The sequence below is a fragment of the Caretta caretta genome, chromosome 2 (genome assembly GCF_965140235.1).
Source record: "Caretta caretta isolate rCarCar2 chromosome 2, rCarCar1.hap1, whole genome shotgun sequence".
Classification (NCBI taxonomy): domain Eukaryota; kingdom Metazoa; phylum Chordata; order Testudines; family Cheloniidae; genus Caretta; species Caretta caretta.
The window spans coordinates 213,644,756-213,658,510 of NC_134207.1; positions in this window are offsets into that span (position 1 = coordinate 213,644,756).

A 13,755-nucleotide genomic window follows, 5' to 3' on the forward strand; every position below is an offset into this window, starting at 1 on the left:
TTGTAAGGTAACTCCCTTCTCTTCATGTGCCAATATATATTTATGCCTGTATCTGTAATTTGCACTCCATGCATCTGAAGAAGTCAGTTTTTTATCCACAAAAGCTTTTGCTCAAATAAATCTGTTAGTCTTTAAGGTGCCACCGGACTCCTTGTTGCTTTTGTGTCTATTCAGAATCATGTCTGCTCTACAGTGACAATCAGTTACACCTGACAACATTTGAATTGTACAGTTGTCACTGAAGGCATAATCTGAAGCCAGTGGGTTTGCACAGATATACATGAGGGCATAAACTGGCCTGCAGAATCTTTATTACTAGTGATGATACATGAGAAATAACTTTTTTATTCTCATATCTTATCTGATTGGCTTTGCAGAGCTCCTAGCTAAACCCCCAAACTCCCCACCGCTTCCACCCTTTTTATATTGCTTGTAACGTGAGCATAGTTGATCTGGAGTCACTGAATGACAATAAACATGGAACCCACTGTGATGCCAATTTTACAATCACTTCTCAGGGTAGAACTGCACTTTAAGGAATAATGATTTATGGAGAGGGTATTGCCTCTCAATTCATGACCAGTAGAAGGAGTTGAGGGCCCCATGTGAACCTCATTGCTCTTAATCCAGATTTTCATTAATGGCTAGGAAATACCCAGTCCAGAGGTAATTATTGCTATTATAAAAAATATAATTAGTGAAGAAAAAATTATAAATGTTTACTATTACAGTGCTGGAAAACTAGAGGTTAAATCACACAGTTTCTATGCTTTGGTTTATTGAAAACTATTCAAATTATAAACTTGTCACTTTACATTTCAGAGTTTCCTGGTTCAGCTTGTAGGTCAGGGGGCTCTATAGGGAAGTGGAAGATCTGGGCCTACCAGCAGACAGACAGACATCACCTAGCATAAGGTGTGGGTGAGTTGTGTCTTTCTGTTTGAGGAAGCAGCCTGCTTGTCTCTCTCTATTTTGGGATTCTTCTGTGTTATCGACCTGAACCCTAACAAATAAAAGCAATGTTATGTTGCAACCTTCTGGCAAAAGTATTTGTTTTTATCTAATGATTCTGTGTGTATGCTATGGACACAACACATACCGATCTTTTCCTTGCAGCTAAAGACTGATACAATAACCAATGGAAAAGTAGAACAGCCTGATGGCTCCAGTTCAGAAAAGAATTCAAGCATATGCGTAACTTTCAGCGTGTACTTCAGTCCCATTGACACCAACACAGGCCGATGAGCTTTGGTGAGTAGGGAAGGACTGCTAAATCAGAGCCTATAAATGTGCCATTAAACTGATAATCTAGACCAAGACTAATAAACATAGAAGATTCATGTTAAAATATCATTGTTCTCTCAGTAAGCCAGAAGCACAAGAGTTCATCTTTAGTTTCTTCTTAGCGGTACTTATAAATCTTGGAAAAATTTACAAGACTCACTTTCCAACATTAACAGAGAATAGTTCCCCTTTGTCTCAGGTTATGAATGTCTCATATAAACTTTTAAGCCTTGTGGGTGGGATGCTGGTAACTGCTGCTTCATGGAAAAACATTTTACAATATGTGGTACTATTGTTGATTTGTGTTATGTATTAAACCATTTTATCCACTCAGCCATAGAAATACAGATTTTTCAAGTCTATGTTCTACTGCTTCAGACCTTTCCCCCTGCTCCTTTGAGCCCTCTTGAATCATTCAGAAGTTGGAAAAGCAGCTTAATGAACAAAATACCATTTTGAACTTGCTTTCATTTCACAGGATTAGAACTGAACATTTTTTACTTTGTTCTCAAAATATTTTTTCTAAAAAATTTGAACCCTCAAAATTTTAATTTCCCCTTCTTTTTGCTCACTCTTGCTTTTCTTTTTTTTTTTTAAAGGAAATGTTTTTCTGCCTAAAAATTGCAACCATCTTTATTCAGAATTTTTCTTCAGTGTTTCTCTCTATGCTGCCCCGGCCCTCCACTATTTGGGGGATTCCATTTCCCTCCACCCACAGCTGTTTGGAACATTCCATATCCTTCTTTCCATAGCTAATCATCATCTAAAGAGTCTCCTCTTCAACTGTTCTGGACCTCTCTGATCAACTCTGGCTACTCTGCACTTTTTTCATTCCTCCTTCCCAGACACTGTGGGCTTTTGTAATGTGAAAACTGCACCCACTACAGGCCCATTCAGATGTTCTTTTCAAGTGTTTAGGGCTTTTCTGATCTTCAGCTCTCAAAAACTATAATGTAAGGTGAAATCTCAGTTTCTTCAGGCTTCCTCTGCCCTCCTGCAGTAAAATCCTCTTCCAACCTCTGGCTGCCCTTGAACTCTTTAATCTTCTTCCATAACTGTAACATTTCCCTATTCCTGGATCTATTCCTGGATGTATACAATCTCCCCTTAACTGCTATGGGCCATTCCAATTTTAAGCACCTCAGTCTACCTCCTTCCCCTCTAGCCACTCCTGGCAGCCAAACCAAGTTTACTGAGCCTCACTAGGTATATTTAATTGTTAAACAGCTATACAGTCCAGCAATAAATGGGATATCCATGCCAGAAGATCTACAAACGGGATTTACTTGGCTCTTGCAGCAATGAAGTAAGAGGATTAAATGAGTTTGTGGTCACACATAATCAGACCACCATCAGAGACATAAAAGAATGCTTGGCCCATTGTACTAAGGAAAATATTTAGATAGCTCACATTAAGAGAAACATCTCTGGACATTTATAAAAACTGCAGTTTCTGAGCTTTGTTCCTGGAGGTTAACATCTCACTGCCTGTGAGATGATAAATTAAATGTCATTGCAAACCAGCGGGAGAAATCTGTGGGTTGTGTTCTATAGGAGGTTAGACTAGATGATCCTAATATTCTCTTTTGGCCTTAAAATGTATGAATCTATGAATTTCCATACAGCTTTAAAAACTGATTTACCAATAAGCAGAACTTTACTACTTAAGGGCTTCTTATTGAAGTCAATGTGAGAGGTGAGTTCTCAGCACCTCTCCCAACCAGGCAAAATGATCAATATAATTTCATTTTTGATTTTGAAAGCTTCCTTAAATCAAGATGGAAAGTGCTTTGCATTATTTGACACTGATCTGATAATGGCACTGTCATATGTCATTTTTCAGCAAGAAGCTATAGTCATAATATCAGTGAAGGGCTCTAACTACAACTTTAAGAACTTGAGTCAAAGTCAATGAATTCAGTGGAAAGACTCCCCTTACCTTCACCTATTTAACTTTGACTTTAACTGCTTTCTTCACGCAAGAATCTTTGTTGCGGAATGTTATTAACATAATTTAGATAAACCCATGACATCCTGTCTGGAAGCAATGGCTCTTTCTCAATTTTCAAGTGGAGAAATGTATATCAAGGTTTCAGTTTCCATCTTGTAAACAAAGCAGTCTCAAAACTTTTTTTTTTTTTAGCAAAAGTCATTATCACCTTCAGCTCTACTGCCTGCTGATCAAACATTATGAAAGATGCATCACACGCTGAGCTGAAGGCAACTGTGTTTATTGGATGTCCAGGTCAATTATAGCACAGTGATCAGCTGAATCTATAACGAAAGGCAGCTATTGTTAGACCAACTTAACCAAAGTAAATATCTATTTTAATATGTAAAATTACTGATTTATCACCCCCTAAAACCATGTATAAATAACTGCCTTTGCAAAATAGTTCATTTTAGCATTTGACAGCAATCCACAATGGGGAGAAAGAGTCCTGGAAAAAGTTCCAGAGGATTTCATTCTGCTATAATGTTGAGGGATTGATTGCTTTCTATGGAGTATTCCAATATAGTCCATTTGTGTGTATTGTTTCAATGCTTTTTTCATTCTTTGGAATATACTGCAGGAAAGGGAATATCTCAGCAATACATGCTGTTCCAACTTCACAATCTCTTCCCCCTCCCTGACCCCCGGCCCCCAGCATTCTTTGTTTGCTCTGGTGGGCCTGGATGCCATCAGGAAGAACTCCATAGTCTGGTTTCATGGTCCACACGTAATTTGGTGTAATTTGGGAATGACTCTTTAAACTCAAAATAAATATTGAAATTCCAAAATATTAATTTAATTTGGCAGCATGGTTCTCTTCACCCCTGGCAATACCCATTTGACAGGCATTTAAAAATTGCAGTAATTTTAAAAGTACAGTTATTTGAAAAAACTGCTGGAATTGCAGTTCCTTCAAAAATCAAGGCTAGGCTGTTAAATTGGTCTTAAATTTGAGAATATCCTAATCCAGGTTTGATTTTGAATGACTAGTAGAAGGGGTCAAAAGGTAGGTCACAAATAATTTCACATAAATGTGAGTTCCCTATATGTGATCCCCTGTTGTTTGTAGTCAACTGCTGGTCTGTTCATAAAAAGTCAGCAAAACCTGAAAGTTGTGAGTTTTATCACAAATGACTACCCAGCTAAACCACATGCTATAGTTCATTGCTTGTTAGTCACTTGTCATTGTTTGTTAATTAGTCATTCTCCTGTTTAAAACAGTTGGCCAGTCAGGAAACAGAACCAACACCATGTGATGTAGGTGACTACTGTGAATAGGGACACAAGAACACAAAAGTCAATCGCAGCCTTATCATTAACTTCCAAGGGAGGAGAATCAAGGTCACTCAAGTGTTTGCAAACAACCCGCAGGTTGAAGTTTGATACAGTTGCAAAATACTTAAATAGAGCAACCACGTTCATAGAAATCCAGATCAGTTTTTGAACAATTCACAATCTAAAGAAACCACAAAGTTTGCTGAGTAAGTTGTTCATAATAAATAACGTGCCCAACTCTGCTCGGGAACATAAAATGGAAAATCCTAGCCTGTGGCTACATAACTGTAATCAGATGCCTCATTTTGGCAATAATGTCTATAATCTGTCTTTCCATATCACAGATTTCTTGAAGAAAAAATGGGGCTACACAAGCCAGGCAATCTGAAGTTACTTAGAGGCCAAAAATATGAGATTAGAGTAGACTTCACACATATGGGGAAAAGAGCTCATTGTTAGCAGCAGTCATATTTAGTTTAAGGAAGGGCAAAGGCCACTGCAGTTGGCTTGTGTCTTGTCCTGCCTTGGGGAAAACTCATCTAGCTCTTTGCATTGTAAATTTTGATCTTATCAGTTTGAAAAGTACAACTCTAGGAAAAGTGCTTATGCCTGCTGAAATATTTCCAAATAAATTAATTTGTCCTAGGTGATGGACACAGAGTCAAACCCACCAAATCTAGGCACTCCTTTCACCTTAGGTGCAGGTCACAAAACGGGTGCTTGCTCACATCTCTGGGAAACAGAAAACAAAAAGTTTCCCTTTAAAAGATTAGAAACCAAACTGCCTTGCTCTGTTCAGAGTAAATTTAAACTGTACTAGGAGCAAGGAGGAAAAAAAATACGTACCAGTTAGTTCTAGTCTTGGAATGCTTTCATTGTATGCTCAGGGAGGAAGCCAAACCAAATATTTACATAAATCCTTTTGGGAGCAGCAGAAGAAAGTAAAAGATTGATCCTGCAAACTCTTACTAACATAAGTAGTCTTGGTGCATGTGACCAGCTCCACTGACTTAATAGAACTGCTTGTGTAAGAGGTTGCAAGATCTTGCCCTTAATAGTCAATGAAAGCAGATCATTAAAGGTTAGAATGAATGATGCAGGAGCTCAAACTATGAGGTGTTGAGTATCTCTGGTAACTTGCTGAGCAATGGTGAACTTTGGTGAATCCCCCACGATTTCAAGTGTAAGCTCTTTGGAACAGAGACTCTCTCTTACACTATATCTAAACTACACACCACCTGAGACTGGGAGTAGGACTCTCTCGTCCTGACTGAGCCCTCAGAAGCCTTTATTATGCCCAGGTGTTCCTTAACTAATTAATGGCTCCCTAGCCACTGAGGTAATTAACTACTCTCAGTGGATCTGAATTGGCTCATTTTCCTTAGCGGAGTCTGGTCGCTGAGCCCCCACAAATGGTCAGCCCCCATAACAAGAGTCACACCCAACTGATCCTTTTCTAACTCCTTCCTCACTTAAATGAATTGTCCATAAATGTTAAAATATCAAATGATAGGGACCAGCCCCCGCCCCAGATATAGGAATCTGTGTGACATCTTACATAACATGTCATATTTCTACTGATTTCTCCTCCCAGATATTGGGTTTTTTCCTAGGGTGTCCGTTGCCATCGTATCTAAGCACTAAGATGCATATTGTGCCAGACCAGCCACTGCACATCTTTATTTTGTACTTTCTTTTCTCCATCCATCTTGCCCCAGTCTTGTACTCCAGGTAGTGTCTTGTCCTTGAAACCCTAACACGGGCACATAGCTTTACTGAATGTGCGCTTAGTGGGACTACTCCCATGAGCAGAGTTCCTCATATGCATGTGTTACAGACCTGGCTGAGTCCCCCTACCTGATGATCACCAGTCTGTTGTAAATGGACCCAACCTTTGGATCCCACGTGCTTCCAAGCCAGCTTGGTCTGGGCAGATTCTAGTCACTGTTTCTAGCTCTGGGCAGCTAAGGGTACGTCTACACAGCAATTAAACATCCGCAGCTGGCCCGACTCAGCTGACTTGGGCTTGCAGTACACGGGCTGCCAGCCTGTAAAATTGCTGCATAGACATTTGGGCTTGGGCTGGAGCCTAAAGGCTGGGACCTCATAATGGGGCTGGTCCAGCCTAAGGCCAAATGTCTACACAGCAATTTTTAGCCCTGCCGCCTGAGCCCAAGTCAGCTGATCTGGGTCAGTTGCAGCTGTGCTGTGGATCTTTTATTCCTGCATAGAGGTACCCATAATACACTCCTGGGTGCAAACTCCTTGTCTAGCACCTTTCCTAGGGATGTGGGACTCTGCAATCCAACTGCCCTTTGCTCTGAAACCCGTGCCGAGACCCCACAACCTCCCCACTTGCCTATGTGCACTGGTTTATAGTTTAACTCTTTGCTGACCACATGGCAGATAAAAAGGAGGAACACAGGATTTGCACAGGAGTTTCTTAACCACAATAAATGTTACCCTGAAAACATACCAGAATCACAGATCTTTGGGCAAAACAACAAAAGTCTTATGCTGTCTCCCCAAGTCTATGCTCATCCTTGAGAATCCTAGGCCAGTTGGTGTGTCAGGTAGCTAGGCCCCTCCTTCAGTTCTTCTGTATCAGGCCATGGTTACCTAGCAAGAGCGAGGGAGAGTTCTGGTCAAGTGACTAGCTGGGTAGTCCCAGGCTTCTTGGAGTCCAGACTGGGAAAACTAGTTCTCTTCAGCCTGGCTCTTCTCTTTAGAAAAACTGTTCTAGGAGTGGGCCCCCTTGACTGAAAGATAAGCACAGTGATGGCTCTTCTGTCAGTCCTTCAGGTTGTTACTAGGCATTACGATAAACTGGTCTTGGTCTGTCCTTTACATCTCTAAGCAGTTACAGCTACATTCTCAATGTGTAGGTCAAATTCTTCAAAACAGTGGTTACAATGTCAATTGAAGATCACAGTTTGGTACAGACATGTACATACACATACCAGTCCATCACAGCATGTATCCAGGATTGGGTCGTTCATTTGTAAGCTTCTTGGGGTAGCGAGCATGTCTCAGTTACTCTGTGTAAAGCCCATGTTAGTAGATTTGCAATGCCTATAGTCCCCCCTGGTAGATTCTGGCCCCCAAGAAGGCTTTGCATTTGTGTCCCAGCATATTATTTTGCCTCTGTTTTGGGCTTCATTTAATATTTGCTATCTGAAATGATGACAAGCAGCAAGAACAAACTCAACAAAAACAATAGTCTCACTTACTGGGTTGTTCAAGGGATCTTATAGTGTTATGTCACTTTTCACAAGATGGGGGTAAAAATACAGGTGCTAATGTCATCTTGATCTTTCAAAAAACAGGGAGAAGTGAAGGAAATAAATTACCCCCCTGCAACTGTTTATTTTTAAAGTACTTTACAGTTTGTGTAAGGTTTGCTTTCTTATGTATATGCTCCATGGCTAGCTGGTTCCTATCACTTCATGCAGGGGATGCACAATTCAGTCTTTTGTGTTGTGAAAGTAGAATGAATTATATTGAAATTATAATTCATTAAAGAAATGCTACTTGAAGGGTTTGTTGAAATTTAGTTGTCAGAAAGAGAAACATTAAGGAGTGTGAGACAATGGGTCCTCAAACTAATTAACTTAGAGCTCCTACTGAGCTAGGAGATTGGTAAACATTAGTATGCAAATAAGATATGTATGTGTATTTGTCAGTTTCTGCTTCCTTTTGTCTCTTATGTTAAATTGGCTTTGGCTTACCTGTATAAATAAGTTATCTTGAGCCTCAGAAAGGGGCTCACATCTGGGTGCATTGGCAAAGCGCTTTGCTAATAAACAGAGTGGTCTGACAAATTAAGTGAGTCCTGAATCTGACTTTGACCATTTGGAGGTTCCACCAAGATGGCAACCGTCTTCACTGGGGCCGTGTGACTCCTGACCATTCTTAGGACTGCCATGGCAAGCCGGCACCTGGGTATTTGGCCCAAGTGGTCCTCCGCCAGAACGGAAGGGTGCATGACCACAGTGAAGTCTACGCCATCGAACCTGTTGGTTCCCACTCTGTTCTGGTCTGACATCAGGAATCTGGTCAGGTAATTATTTCTGTGTTTTGTCCGGACTGAGGACTTTCTTGTCTCTGTGTCTATCCATCCTCCCTGTGATGTGTTTGAGTCTGGGCGCCGTCTCTGTCTGGGGATCGGCTGACCAAAGGGTTCCTGTCCCCACGGTCTGAGTGAGTGAAATCTGCACAATCGCAGCCGCACCGTGCCTTGGGTGAAACCCTTTGTGTGAAAGCAAGGGCGATTGAGGCAGTAGCCTGTGGGCTCCTTTTGTGTGTTGCACCGGGCATCGCTCTGATGAACCCGACTTTCCTTCTGGTGTGATTGGTGTGTAAAGCCCTCCTGTATGGGTAACTAGACGTCTAAGTCGGGACAGTTCCCTAAAGGAACGCCGGCTCAGTTTATGTATTTTAGGAAGGGTCCGGACTCCTGTAAATTTCTGAAAAAATGGTCTAGGCTAAGGGGGTCAGGTAGAGTGGCTACTACCACCATTACACTTCTGTCCCCAGAAGCCTTTACAGCTATTCTGAGGGAAAATGGGCCCTTTTCCCACAGAAATGGTCTATACGGGACTGCTGCAGGCAGCAGGCAGAGAGAGAATTTGATCAAAATTATTTGACTATTGGGTTATGTAATCAAAATCACTAAAGGATGTAAGGGGTTTCTATTGGAACTTAACTTGGCTGCTCCTGGTTGTGTCTAGTTATATAAGATGGAAGTGTAATCGGGGTACAGTTGTGTAAAAGAGTAATCACAGTGCAAGGGATGTTAGGCAAAAGAGAATTTTGTGTGTGTGTATAGTGCTAAAATCTGAAGCTGTGTCTCAGCTATTACCTGAGAATAAACTTAAAGGTTGGTACAGCAGAGAAACTATTGCAAACATGGTCTGTTGCACAAGAGGGGAAACTGAGGTACACCACCTCATGAATTTCATAAATGACCAGTGAGTGGGGTAATTCACCAGCCTAACTATAGAACAAAATAGGTACAGCCTGGAGGTAATTCTTCTGTTTTTCCTGCAATTAGCAAGGAAATTTGTAAAAGAAAGTGGTATTATTATTAAGCAATAATCTGTCCCCACCAGGGGGTGGAAATTGTTTTTTGTTTTTAGACTCTACAAGCAAGCTGGCGCCAGCAGAAGAATAACTCAGAATACCATGGATCTATGTTTTGTGTTGTTTGTCTGTGGTGTTTGTCTTGTTGCTAGCATTGTTGTGTTTTAATGAACAGAAAACCTCATGACATGGGTGGGGGATGGCTTCAAAAGGCTGACCTGGGGAGAGGGGGGGAGATGTGTATGGGAATGCAAAAGGCTAACTCAGGAGAATCCCAAAATTCAGTGGCCGCTGTTAGGATCTTGGGACAAAGACTGAGAAGACGTCTTAAAAGACAAACTCGGCCAACCTAAAACTAAATTGGCAAAAGCAGAGGTTGATTGTTTCATGCAGTGGTGGGAAGAGGCAAATCATAGGTGGACAGAATCAAAACTTGCCTCTCTCAAAGATTCTGGCTTCTATCCCACCAGATGCAACTCATTTTACTGTTGTTGATTTCTGCTCTGCTTTCTTTTCTGTCCCAGTTCACCCTGACTCCCAGTTCCTGTTTACCTTTTCTTACAAGGGGCAACAGAACACATGGACCACACTGCCCCAGGGGTATACTGAAAGCCCATCATATTTTTCCCAAGCATTAGCCCGAGACCTTGCTGACCTTGTTTTCCCGTCCAGGTCCACATTAGTCCAATATGTAGATGATCTACTCCTCTGTTCCCCTTCATTGTCTGCCTCTGAAACTGACTCTTTAGTGCTCCTTACTGCCCTAGCAAATAAGGGTCACAAAGCTTCTTGCTCTAAACTACAACTCTGTCAAGCTTCTGTCACATACCTTGGCTTTCCCCTCTCCCAGGGTTCCCATCCACTTTCTCCCACCCGCGTCCAAGCTATCCTTAGCTTTCCCCGACCCTGCTCCCCACGCCAGGTCCGGAAGTTTTTAGGCATGGCTGGATTTTGCAGACAGTGGATTCCCCAGTATGCCTCCCTTGCAAAACCTTTCCAGGAACTCACTTGATTCTCTGTGCCTGACCCCATGCCGTGGCCCCCTGAAGCCAGTTCTGCCTTTGTTTCCCTCAAACAGGGTTTGGCTTCTGCCCCTGCCTTAGGGCTGCCTGACTATTCTAAGCCTTTTACCCTTTTCTGCCACGAACAACCTGGGTGTGCACTTGGAGTTCTCACTCAGATGCATGGAGAAAAGAACCGCCCAGTGGCTTATTTCTCTGCCACTTTAGACCCTGTTGCCCAAGGCTTACCCCCCTGCCTGCGTGCTATGGCTGCTGCAGCGCGCCTAGTCAAAATGTCTGATTCCCTTGTTCTCCGCTGTCCTCTTACCCTCCTGGTCCCTCACTGACCTCACCCTGCTCCAAGACTCTGCCCTAGAAACCGAGAAAGAATCTTTGGTTGCCCAAGGTTGCTCTCTACATCCCGATTCTCTTTGGCGCTCGCCTACTGGCGCCTTTGTAGCCCCCTTTTCATTCTACTCGTCTCTGGCCGCCCTGCTACACGGTGTTTCACATGTTGGAAAGGAGGGGATGGTCTCTGCTGTAACTAAGACAGGATGGTGGGCCCCCCATTTTAGCTCTTTTGCAGCCCGCCACTGTGCAGCCTGTACCATTTGCCAAAGCCATAATATTGGTAAACCTGTAAAAGCGGCCCAGAGGTTCCGGGGCCTCCGTCAAGCACCGTTCTTGCACAAATGCCTAAGTGTCAACAATATGAATTTATATTGGCTATGGTATGTTTATTCTCTGGTTGGATTGAAGCCTTTCCTTGTCGCAAGGTTGACTCACTGTCTGTTGCCAAATGTTTGTTAAATCATATTATGCCTGCCAAGGGAATTCCTGTTGCTCTGTCCAGTGATCGGGGTACACATTTTACTGGACAACTTGTTCAACAGCTGGACTGTATATTGCAACATATATCAAACACCTGTTGCACTGTCCCTACCACCCACAGAGTGCAGGTGCAGTTGAAAGACGAAATGGTGTACTTAAAAATAAGCTTGCTAAAATTTGTGACTCTACAGGATTAAGCTGGCCAGTAGCCTTACCATTAGCCCTTATGGACATGAGATCCACTCCATCCCAAAGGCATAAATTAAGTCCCTTTGAAATTGTTATGGGACGCCCTATGCGAGCTATGACTACCATTACTCCCGTTCCAGATTTGAACCTGACTCACAGTGAGCTCCTTCAGTATTGCAAGGGACTAATGCAAGCTGTAAGTCACTTCCATTCACAGGTTCGAGTTGCCTGGCCCATGGAACCCACCTCCGACGCTTGCCACAGCCTCGAGCCAGGTGATTGGGTCTACGTACGGCGCCATCATCGAAAGCACGCCTTGGAGCCCCGGTGGAAGGGTCCTCATCAGGTACTGCTTACTACACAGATGGCTGTTAAACTATCTGGCATCGCAGCGTGGATACATGCTTCACAGTGTAAGAAGGCACCATCCCCAGAGAACCAATCATCACCTCAGGACAACGCAGAGTCAATTTTGACTCCAGAAGAAGACGTAGAGGAAAAGTCTGCAATACCTTACAGTCTACGCTCTCGTAAGGGTTGCCAGAAGCAGACGCTGTTCCTTGGCTGCTGGTATCTTACGGTCTGGGGAGACCACGATGACAATTCTTTTATCCAGCAGCAGGTGTGGATAGCTCAGACCCTTAATATTTCTAATTGCTGGGTCTGCAGCCACATCCCAGCCCACTCTAAAACTGGTGTTCCTGTCCTGGCTATCCCACTCAAGTCCCCAGACCTCACTGGAGGGCCTCGTCCGTTTAACAAAATATGGAACAGCAATGACACTTGGGAAGCGGTGGGAATAAATGCATTTAAATGGATAAGTGTGTTGGAGGGAAAAGGTCATTGGTGTTGGGTGTGTAATGGGACAGGGCTGGATCTGGGGAAAAGCCGTTGCCTTCAGCATATTGTGGCTAATGGTGTATGGGATTATTCAAACAAAACTAAGAAGTGGCGGGCTGGGTATGGAGATATGAATTTTTTTCTCAGCCTGGGATCAAACAGAGAAATCAATCTCATGTTCCCCCTACAGTAACCTTAGTGAAAACAATACAATCTTTCAATGTCATGCAAATAACACCACTCCTCGTAAGGAGAATTACCCTGTACCCTTTGGGGGATACTACTCCTCCTTTGCAAACACCTATATGACAAATGGGTACAACCTACCCTTCCCGGCCTTAATAGGCCATCACTGGGTGTGTGGGACCAGAGCTTATACCGCACTGCCAGCTAATTGGTCAGGAATCTGTGATCCCGCCTGACTCTTCCCACAATTCCAAGTGCTAGGAACCTTCCCTCGAGAATGCCTCCGCAATTTCAGGCGAAAAAGAAGGGACTTAACAGATGCCCAATGGTATGTAAATAACATAAGCCCCTTAACCTGGGAAGAGGCCATTGGCGGTTCCTTCATACCATTAGGGGGAGTAATACACCATGCAAAAAGGCTCCTAAGGTTACAAGCAGTAGTTGAAATAATGGCAAATGAAACCGGAGAAAGTTTAAGAGCCCTGGCCAAAGAAATAGGGGCAATCTGACAGATGGCCCTCCAAAACAGTCAGGCATTGGACATAGTGCTGGCGGCAAAAGGAGGGACTTGTGCTCTCATTGGAAAAGACTGCTGTGTGTATATAACAGACGACACCAATGAGGTAATAGAATGTGCTAGCCACTTAGAACAAATCGCATATCTTCTCCACGAAGAGCCAAGTTCTTTATGGAAGTAGCTAAGTAACCTTTTCAATTTCTCTGGCATAGGAAACTGGTTGTTTCAGGGAGCCCTAACTCTCCTGTTTGGAATCCTAATAATTTTTGTATGTTTTCAGTTACTTTTATGTTTTATCCAAAATTGTGTCAGGCATGCTACACAGATAGCTGCCCCAAACCAGAGTGCTAATTTGGTGATTTTAAATATCACTGATAAACAAAGAGATAAAGAACGATTGATATGTGGAACCCAGTCATTGTTGGTCATTGCGTAGCTTGACCAAAAGGAGGGATTGTGAAAGTAGAATGAATTATATTGAAATTATAATTCATTAAAGAAATGCAACTTGAAGGGTTTGTTGAAATCTAATTAACTTAGAGCTCCTACTGAGTTAG